We start from the raw sequence: 10,624 nt of genomic DNA on the forward strand, positions 1-10,624 counted from the left end.
AGATTACATTAAATATTGGCTAAATTGTTCCTAATCTGAAATATATAAAATAATTTGATTGCTAATTCTAATTTGGGTTTTGACCCCGACCCTGTCCCCTAATCCTAAACTTAACCACTTCCCCGGGCCCTAAACCTAACCACTACTTTTGCCCTGAACCTAACCCTAACCACTATCTTTGCCTTACCCTAACCCTAACCATTACCTTTGCCTTACCCTAACCCTAACCACTACCTTTACCTTACCCTAACCCTAACCATTACCTTTGCCTTACCCTAACCCTAACCACTACCTTTAATTCTAAATCTAACCCCAAGTCCACATAGTTAATTAAAAACATTTTCATTAAAAAATTATTAATGGATTTGGATTAAAAACATTAAATGGGTGGGTAAAAGTTAAAAAACAAATTAGGGATCATTCAGGACAATAATCAATAATAAAATAAATTATTTATAATCATAAGTAAAAAAGATAAAGAATTTCATCATTTAATTGTTAAAAAAGAAAAATTGATTGAATATTAAAATTAGGGTTGATTGAATATTAAAATTAGGTTTGATTGGCATAAAGGTTAAAAAGCAAGTTCAAAATGTTGTTTGGCAGCTATAGGGTTAAAAACAGATTTTTTCTAAAAAAGGTGGGGAAAGTGAAACCTAAGGAAAACGAAACAGTATAAAAGGAGGAGGAGACTCCAGCTCATTCTCACTCTGACATTCAAAGAGACAACAGCTCCTACAGTCAGTTATAACAGCCAGCTCTTTTATTTCTTTTGTTGTTGCACCTTGGCCTGAGGAAGATCCATACAGGATTGAAACGTTGCTTTTTGGTGCACAATAATTTAATTTAAAAACAATCTCATTTTTTATTTATTTTTTTATTTTGTTTGAATAAAAACAAATTTGTTTGCATTTTACACATTTTTTTATTTATTTCATTTACATTTAAAAGAAAATATACACATAAAAAAATTAATAAATATTATAAATACATTCAATTTATATCTATTATAAAGAATAAATAATTTGATTAATAAATAACAAAGCTAAACTAAATTAAGAAACAGAGATAAAGCCCAAAATGGGCTACGAAGATGACGAGGGGGGATGGACGACCGTACGCTACGGGCGGAGGCGTCAGCGCTCTCGTCAGCGTCGTTGGGACTGGAGTGGGGGAACCGAGCGAGGGAAGGACCGTGCACCTCCCGGACCCCTTCGGGGACGGGATCAGTTCCCCTTCCCTAACCCTAACCCAACAACAAAATCCCACAATATCACCCCAACCTGGATTCGAACCGGCATCTCCTGTTTCCCGTTCCTGGCCCAGTCAGGTGAGCTACACACACAAACATTCCATAACCAAGTCAACTTCAACTAGTATGCATCCACCACTCAACCAGAACAATTCCCTCCAAAACCAACCAATCAGATCTGGACACACGTTTTCCCTCCAAAACACCTCACACACCCACACCTTTCAACCAATCAACACATGACACACACACACACACACACACACACTTCCTGTTGGGGGAGGGACTAACCTCCCTCTCTCAACAGCTTTTAATGCACACGAGGAGCCATTATTGTAAATCCCCTGAGGAAGCAGCACATACTGCGAAACGTCGGGACCCCGCTCTTCTGCGTATGATTTTATTTCTCTTTTATTGATTGATTGAGAACTTTTATACCCTCTGTTTGAGTGGTTTTTAAATTGTTTTTAATTTGTGTTTTTAACCAAATTCTTAAATAAAGTTTAATTTTAAGTATTGGTGGAGGGCTCTGCCAGCCCATCAACAGCCAGAAAAGACTCTTTTTCTCTGTTTTAACTGTCCACTTCCAAGTCCATCAGGACCAACACCCGGATTACAAACCACAACTTCTCCATCTACAAGAACAACCTCAATAACCTCTGGAACAGGACCACCAGCCAACAACCACCTGTTTCAACCTTGGCTTCATCTCCCACAACCACCAACACAGAAAATCTAAACCAGGACCATCTACATCTACAAAATAAGGTAAGAGCTCTCCACCTGCATGTTTAACATTTTTAGAGATAAGTCCACACATAGGAGCGGGGCTCAAAATGGCTCCTCTACACACACACACACACACACACATACACACACACCCACATCCACTCAGACACTCAGACCTCTGATGGACAATAACATACAACCACACACACATAGATTTGTCAACAACACACAACAACCCATACTCAACCACCAGCCAGATCCAGAAACCAGACAGGCCAGTAAACTTTATTTTAAACTGATTCAAGCATTCCACCACAAACACATTATGGATTTAGCACTACATTCAGGTACATTTCCACCAGGAATGCTAAGACAGGTTCACCGGCTCACTGATTTCATAAAACCATCCACACCCACTACAGATACTAGAAACAGAATACAGAACAACACCACCCAATGGATGCACAATACAATAGTCATTTTACAACAACACTACCAGACCACAATAACAAGCTACAAGGACACAACACTCCATAACCCACTAGCCTTACAAATAGCCACCGGCTGGGCCAGAAAAAGGTATGGCACCAGACTCTCCACAGCCACCCTGCAATCCATACAAGACCTTCTACAACCATCCCAGATGACCACCACAACCCCACCACCAGACCCCAGACAGAAACAACCTACAATCAACACTCTACCCACCATCCCAGAAGAACACTACCCCCCCCTGCCCAGAGCTGCTGCCCCCAACACACTATCCCTCTACTTAGGCCCCCGCAAATCATTACTGGAAGAAATCAAGCCACCCACCCCCTCCCCCTGCACACCAGCCCAGGAAGAACCCCATCAAACCACCACCGGAACCCAGACGACACCACAACAGACGACCAAACCCAAGTCCACCACCCTCCCCCCACCCTACCCGGTTTATAAAAAATCCACCTCCACTACCTCACCCAACCCGCAGCCCATTCGAAAAGGACCAATCCGACCCCCACCACCAGTCAAGAAGCAACCGGAGCAGAACACACATCATCCTACAGACATCAAGGACCCAACAACTGATCCAACCACATCCACCCCATTACAACACAGGACCCGCAAAGTCACCTGGGGACCCCTACCAACCGGAGCAGAACAACAGCCTACCATTCCACGTACACCTCTCTCCCCCATCCTACCCCTCACCCCCCTAGTCACGAAATTCATCAGGCCCATACCCATCACTAAGGAAACAACAGCCCAAATCCACGGCTCCCCCCGCCAACCCCATAACCCGGAGGAACTGCAAACTCTAACCCTGAGCACCCACTCCAATGTCTCTGTCCATATCACTGATTCTGTTCTCACTTCCTCTCCCCATACAGATGGTGCAGCCACCCGGGTGGGTCCAACAGGGCAGACAGTAACCCAGACAGAAAAAAGACCTACCACGGCCAACATGATGACAGGGTCAACTAAGGTTATCCATAACCTAAGCACAACCCACTCTGAGCCCTCCTTTAAAAATTCTGCTGGTGCTGTTCTGTCCGACGCGGGCCCCCCGCTGGCTGTACCATCTTCACCCCCACACAGCCCCAAGATCTCCTTCATTATGGACCATCCCTCTCCACCTCAACAGTCTTCACCTCCGGCATCCACCTCATCCCCCCGGCAGCCCCCTATTTCTCATTTTTCCCCACCCAACTTCCCCTCCTATCCCATATTCACCTCTTCCAGCTTACCCCCTCCCCATCACTCTCCCCCTCTACCTTCAACACACCCCTGCCTCGAACCAGAACTGGATTCCTCTGAAGAAGACTTTCCATCACCACCCAGCTTTAGCTCCACATCACCTCCGACAATAACACAAGACCACTACTCCCAACCCCCCACTGAAGAACAAAGAACCCCTATCACCACTCAACCTGCTCCCCCCTCCACAACCCCCAGGATGACACCCCTCGGACAGACCCTCTTCAAACCCACCTACCACATCGCACGCCCCAACCGTAAAATCCAGGACTGGTTCTTCAAACCACGAAGACCAGTCCTGATTCTTGGAGACTCAAACATAAACCGCATCCCACCCCATAACCACCCACAAGTACAACTGGACAGCTACCCTGGAGCCAATTCCTACCACTTTCTCAAAGTCCTGGAAAAATCCATCCCCAACCCCAGCACCAAGATTGTGGTCTTTTCCATCGGGCTCAACAATAAGGACCAGGACCCCAGGCAGACCACCACAAAACAACTCAGGACCCTCTTCCGCCAGGCAAAGTCGGCCTTTCCCAATGCTGACATCTACTTTCCAATTATGAATTTCTCACCTCACCTCACTCCGACCCAGAAAGGTAATCTCACACTCATAAACAACATCATGACCACACACTTTCCGTTTTTAACTGAGATCCCACATGACACTTTTACAACAGAAAAAGACAATATTCACTGGACTCCTACAACAGCCAAACTGATTTTTGACAATTGGATGGCTCAACTAAATTTACAATAACCCATAAGGCCAACCCGGACACTCACACACTCACAAAAGACCTGGGGTGGAACTCCCCTTCTAATATCCTTAATCTGTCTACTCTTTTCACCCCGTCCCCCTCGCAGCTATCCCTTCTGGAGAGAGGACTCTCTTTCATCCCACGCCCCACCAAACTAGACCGGGAGGAACTTCAGAGGGACCTTCACAAATTCCATAGACGACTCAAACTCATAGACTACTTCCACCTCAAACCTGACAGACAACAATTACTTTTTACTCACCCATCTCACTGGGAACCCCACTCTGACAGTTTACATCCCCTGACCCACCAACTCATCAACCGAAATAAAAGGGCCCTTCAGCGTTTCCGGACCCCGGCAGATGTCTCAGACAACCTGTCGGGGCCGGAACGCAGGGCCCTGACTGACTTGATCCAAAATCCAAATATCATAATAAAACCTGCAGACAAAGGCTCCAAAATAGTAATCATGGACAGACAACAGTACTTGACCGAAGCTAACAGACAACTGACGGACAATACATACTACAGACCCCTCAACGATACAATCCAGCCCCAAACCCAGACTTCACTCAGAGACATTGTTCAGACACTTTACAATAAAAAATATATCAAAGCAAAACAAAAAGACTACCTGTTTGGACCTGACAACCCCCGACCCCGCTACTTTTACCTCTTACCTAAGATCCATAAAGACCCACACACCTGGACAATTCCCTCTGAAGTTCCTCCCGGCAGACCTATAGTATCCGACTGCAATAGTTCTACATATCATATCTCACAATATATCGATCAGTTTTTAGGCCCCCTCTCCATCTGTCACCCCAGCTACATAAAAGACACATACCATTTCATAGACACAATCAGATCCATGGCTGTCCCCCCTCACTCCCTTCTTTTCACCATTGACATTAATAACCTCTACACCAATATCAACACCCAACTTGGATTACAAACACTTCGCACCATTTTCAATAGAAACCCAGACCCAACCCGCCCTGACACTGAACTCCTTCAATTAATAGAACTCTGCCTCACTAACAATGATTTTCTTTTTAATAACCAATTTTATTTGCAGATCCACGGGACAGCCATGGGTCAGAGATTCGCACCCTCCTACGCCAACCTCTACATGAGCGAGTGGGAGCGAGAAGCCCTAGCAAAATGTCCCCTACAACCATCCCTCTACCTCAGGTTTTTAGACGACATTTTTGGTATTTGGCCCCATCAACACTCTAAATTCCCAGAATTCATTTCCATACTCAATAACCATCACCCCTCTATCACTGTCAAATATACAATAAATACATCACACATTGATTTTCTAGACACCACAGTTTTTTTTGGGCCCTCCAACACCACTCAACAAACATTACAGACAAAAGTTTACTTCAAACCTACGGACACACACGCACTACTCCATAAATCCAGTTATCACCCTAAACACACATTTAAAGGTATCATAAAATCACAAATCATCCGTTTTTTTAGAATTTGTAGCAACATTCAGGATTTTCACACAGCCACCAGTACCCTTTTTAGCAGTCTACGCCCTAGAGGCTATTCAAAACGATTCCTCCGCAGTATAAAAAACTCCACACTGGCTTCTCTCGCTCCCACTCGCTCCCCCTCCCTCTCTCCATCCCCCCTTTCTTCTTCTTCACCCCAGGTCCGTGAGCTTGGGCCGTTGGTAAGTCCTTTCCCCTACCCGAACCAGGGTTTGCATCCTGACCCCAACCTTGACCCTCCACACCACCCCCTCCCACCCCCCTCCCTCACCTTTGACTCAGATTCCTTCCCTCATCCTAAACCTAACCCACCACCCCCCACCCCACACCCTAGTCCTAACCCCAACCTACTCCCCTCCCCTGACCTTAACCTACCCCCGACCTCCTGCCCTAACCCCAACCTACCCCCTACCCCTTGCCCTAATCCTAACCCATTCCCCCTCCCTTACCCTCCTCCCACCCCCTATCCGAACCAGGATTTGCATCCTCTTCCCTACCCTAACCCCAACCCCAAGGACAGTAACGGCCCAAGCTCACCCCATAGACACAATCCACCAACACAACACAACTCTCCTTCATCACCACACCTGATACCCTTTGTCTCCACTTTTTCTCATCAAATCACCAACCTACACCGCATTATCAAACACAACTTCTCCATATTGCAGTCTCAACATCCGGCCTTTCATAACCACAAAATCATCTCAGCCCATAGAAAACACAAGAGCCTTCAGTCCATCCTCGTCAGATCTCAATTTTCCGACCATAGACCCACACCCCCCCTTTCACATAGTCACCATTACAAAAATAGAAAATTCATCCATAACCCATATAGTAACACATCATCCCCCACACTTGGCTCATTTTCCATTACCACAACCAACTTGGTTTATATCATCACATGCACACTCTGCAATAAACATTACATCGGCGAAACAAAACATTCCACTCACACCCGTTTATCACAGCACCTGTACAACATTGGGGAAGGTCGACTCCACACCCCGCTGGTTCAACATTTTCAATCCCATCCCCCCATCCACCTCATCATAACTGTTCTAGAGAACAATGATCGCTGGACTTGTGGGCAGAGGAAGAGAGCGGAGAAAATTTGGATCCACAGGCTCGGGACCACTGTTCCCGGAGGTCTAAACGACAACTGAAGTAAGAAAAACAACATCCACCACCTCTGGGGACGGTACTCCCGAGCCTGCTCCTGCAGTTTTCTTGGACCATGCGGATCCCATCCCAACTCAACCTGACAGGCAGCGGAATGGTCCAAGCCCTGGTCTGCCATACGGCAGACTAGGGTTCGAATCCACGCCAGGACGGGAGGTGCATATTTTAATTTTTTTTCTTAACAATTTTATTATTAATACATTTGGAATTTTAGAAATTGGGACAGGAAAACAAACCCCCCCCCCCCCCCCCCCCACGTGTGTTTTACTAACTAATTACTATTATATGCATGTTTTTTTACTAATTTTTATGATTAGCACTTATATATGTTTTTACTTCTCCAAGCACTTAGGTTTTTATATGTTTTCATCTTTTAGCACTTACCTTTCCTTCCCCAAATTTTAATTCCAAATACACCCCTCCATCTTAGTATTCTCTTATTTCACAACTTACTCTTATTCAGCTTTTCGTTAAGATAAATTCATTTTATATAAAAAAAAAAAAAAAAAAAAAAAAAAAAAAAAAAAAAAAAAAAAAATAAAAATTATCCTCTCAGTTATACTACAGATGGTCTTTTAATATATATATATTTTTTTTTTTTTTTTTTTTTTTTTTTTTTTTTTTTTTTTTTTTTTTTTTTTTTTTTTTTATTAAAACTTAATAATAATGTTATAAAATGTATATCTTATATTATTAGATAAACTCAATTATGATCTTAATATATGTATATACATACTTTATTTTACTTATTTATTTACCCCGGTTTTTTTTTTTTTTTTTTTTTTTTTTTTTTTTTTTTTTTCTCTAAAACTTAATAATAATATATATCTTATACTATTAGATAAACTCAACTATGACTTTTTTATTTATCTATCTATCTATATAGCATAATTTTATTTTATATATTTTTTTTATTCATATTTTTTTTTTTTTTTTTTTTTTTTTTTTTTTTTTTTTTTTTTTTTTTTTTTTTTTGCACCCCCCTATGGTGATCCGCATGGTCACAATTGGGACGGTTCCCAGCTCCCCCAAACAGAATTGTTTTATATTAGCTTATGTTGTTTATTCACTCTATTTATATATTTTTTAACTTTTTATTATTTTTATTTATTTGCTGGGCCCGTCCCCTTTTATAAATTCAATTGAAGCAGGTCCCTCTCTTCCTTCTGCCCGATGCTCTGCCTGGGGATCGAACCCTGGTCCCCGGTGGGAAAGACCACTTCTCTCTCCATTCCTCCACTCATTCTGTCAGATCAGTAGGCCAGTGCACAGTATTTTAACACAAACCCATAACCCCAACCCCAACCCCAACCCTAACCCTAACCCTAACCCTACCTATCCGAACCTGGATCTGCATCCTCTTCCCTACTCTAACCCCAACCCCAAGGACAGTAACGGCCCAAGCTCACCCCACAAACATACCCAACCAACACACCACAACCCTCCATCACCACCACAACTGGTACCGTTTGTCTCCACCTTCTCCCATCAAATCACCGGCCTGCACCGTATCATCAAACACAACTTTTGCATACTACAGTCCCAACATCCGGCTTTTCACAACCACCAAATCATCTCAGCCTACAGGAAACACAAGAGCCTCCAATCTATCCTCACCAGATCTCTATTCACTGACCATAGACCCACACCCCCACTTCCACATAGCCATCATTACAAGAATAGAAAATTCATCCACAATCCATATAGCAACACAGCATTTCCTACCCTCGGCTCCTTCTCCATCACTACCACCAACATAGTCTACATCATCACATGCACACTTTGCAATAAACACTACATAGGAGAAACAAAACATTCCACACACACCCGCCTATCACAACACCTTTATAACATTGGGGAAGGTCGACTCCCAACCCCCCTGGTACAACATTTTCAACTACACTCCCCCACCCACATCATCATAACAGTTTTAGAAAACAATGACCGTTGGACCTGTGGGCAGAGGAAGAGAGCGGAGAAGATTTGGATCCACAGGCTCGGGACCACTGTACCCGGAGGTTTAAACGACGACTGAAGCAAGGACAACAACATCCACCACCTCCGGGTACGGTCCTCCCGAGCCTGTTCCTGCACTGTTCTTGGACCATGCGAATCCCATCCCAACACAAATGGTAAGACAGCAGAATGGTTAAGGCCCTGGTCTGCCATATGGCAGACTGGGGTTCGAATCCACATCTGGGCGGGAGGTGCATATTTTATTTTTTTATTCTTAACATTTTTAATATTATTATTTGGAACCTTAGAAATAGGGGCAGGAAACCCTCCCTCTTTTTACTAATGTTTCTACTATTTATGCATGCTTATTTTTATTAACATTATTATAAGCACTTATATGTTTTTACTCTTTTAGCACTTATGTTTTTATCATTCTAGCACTTACCTTTCCTGCCCCAACTTTTAGATCCAAATATACTCCCCTATGTTACTAATTTCGCAAATTGATCCCCTTATTGCTATTTTATCTATTTATACCCTTTATCATTATTATCCCCTTTTTTTTTTTTTTTTTTTTTTTTTTTTTTTTTTTTTTTTTTTTTTTTTTTTTTTTTCTCTCTAAGTTAACAAAACTATTATTAAATATAATAATATATTTAATACTTTATAATATATTATATAATAATGATATCTATATATACAAATGTAATTTTTTTTTTTTTTTTTTTTTTTTTTTTTTTTTTTTTTTTTTTTTTTTTCGCTAACCTAAATATCATTATATATATATTTTTTATATAACAACGATATCTATATATACATATATCCTTTATATTTATTTATTTATTTTTTTTTTTTTTTTTTTTTTTTTTTTTTTTTTTTTTTTTTTTTTTTTTTTCTCCTATGCACCTCCCTATGGTGATCCGCATGGTCCAATTGGGACGGTTCCCAGCCCCCCCCAAGCACAATTGTTTTATATTAGCTAATATTGTTTAATTCCTCTATTTATATATTTTTTAACTTTTTATTATTTTTATTTATTTGCTGGGCCCGTCTCCTTTTATAAATTTAATCAAGGTAGGTCCCTCTCTTCCTTCTGCCCGATGCTCTGCCTGGGGATCGAACCCTGGTCTCCGGTGGGAAGGACCACTTCTCTCTCCATTTTGCTATCAACTCTATCAGATCAGTAGGCCAGTGCACAGTATTTTAACTCAAACTCATAAACCCAACCCCAACCCCAACCTAACCCTAACCCTAACCCACCCCAAACACACTTTTGCAGGTCTAATCAAATCTCAATTATTACGGTTCCACAGGATCTGCACCCAAAATGAGGATTTTAAAAAGGCCACTGGGGTGCTCTTTTCTGCATTGGCCCGCAGGGGGTACTCCAGGACCTTCCTAAGAAACTCCTTCAAAAAGTTCCTCCAAATTAAGCCCAATAATGTGTCCTCTATCATTCCTTTTATCACCACTTACTCGGCATCCACGGTGAAGCT

This window comes from Seriola aureovittata, chromosome 11 (assembly GCF_021018895.1).
Source record: "Seriola aureovittata isolate HTS-2021-v1 ecotype China chromosome 11, ASM2101889v1, whole genome shotgun sequence".
In the NCBI taxonomy this organism is placed as follows: Eukaryota; Metazoa; Chordata; class Actinopteri; order Carangiformes; family Carangidae; genus Seriola; species Seriola aureovittata.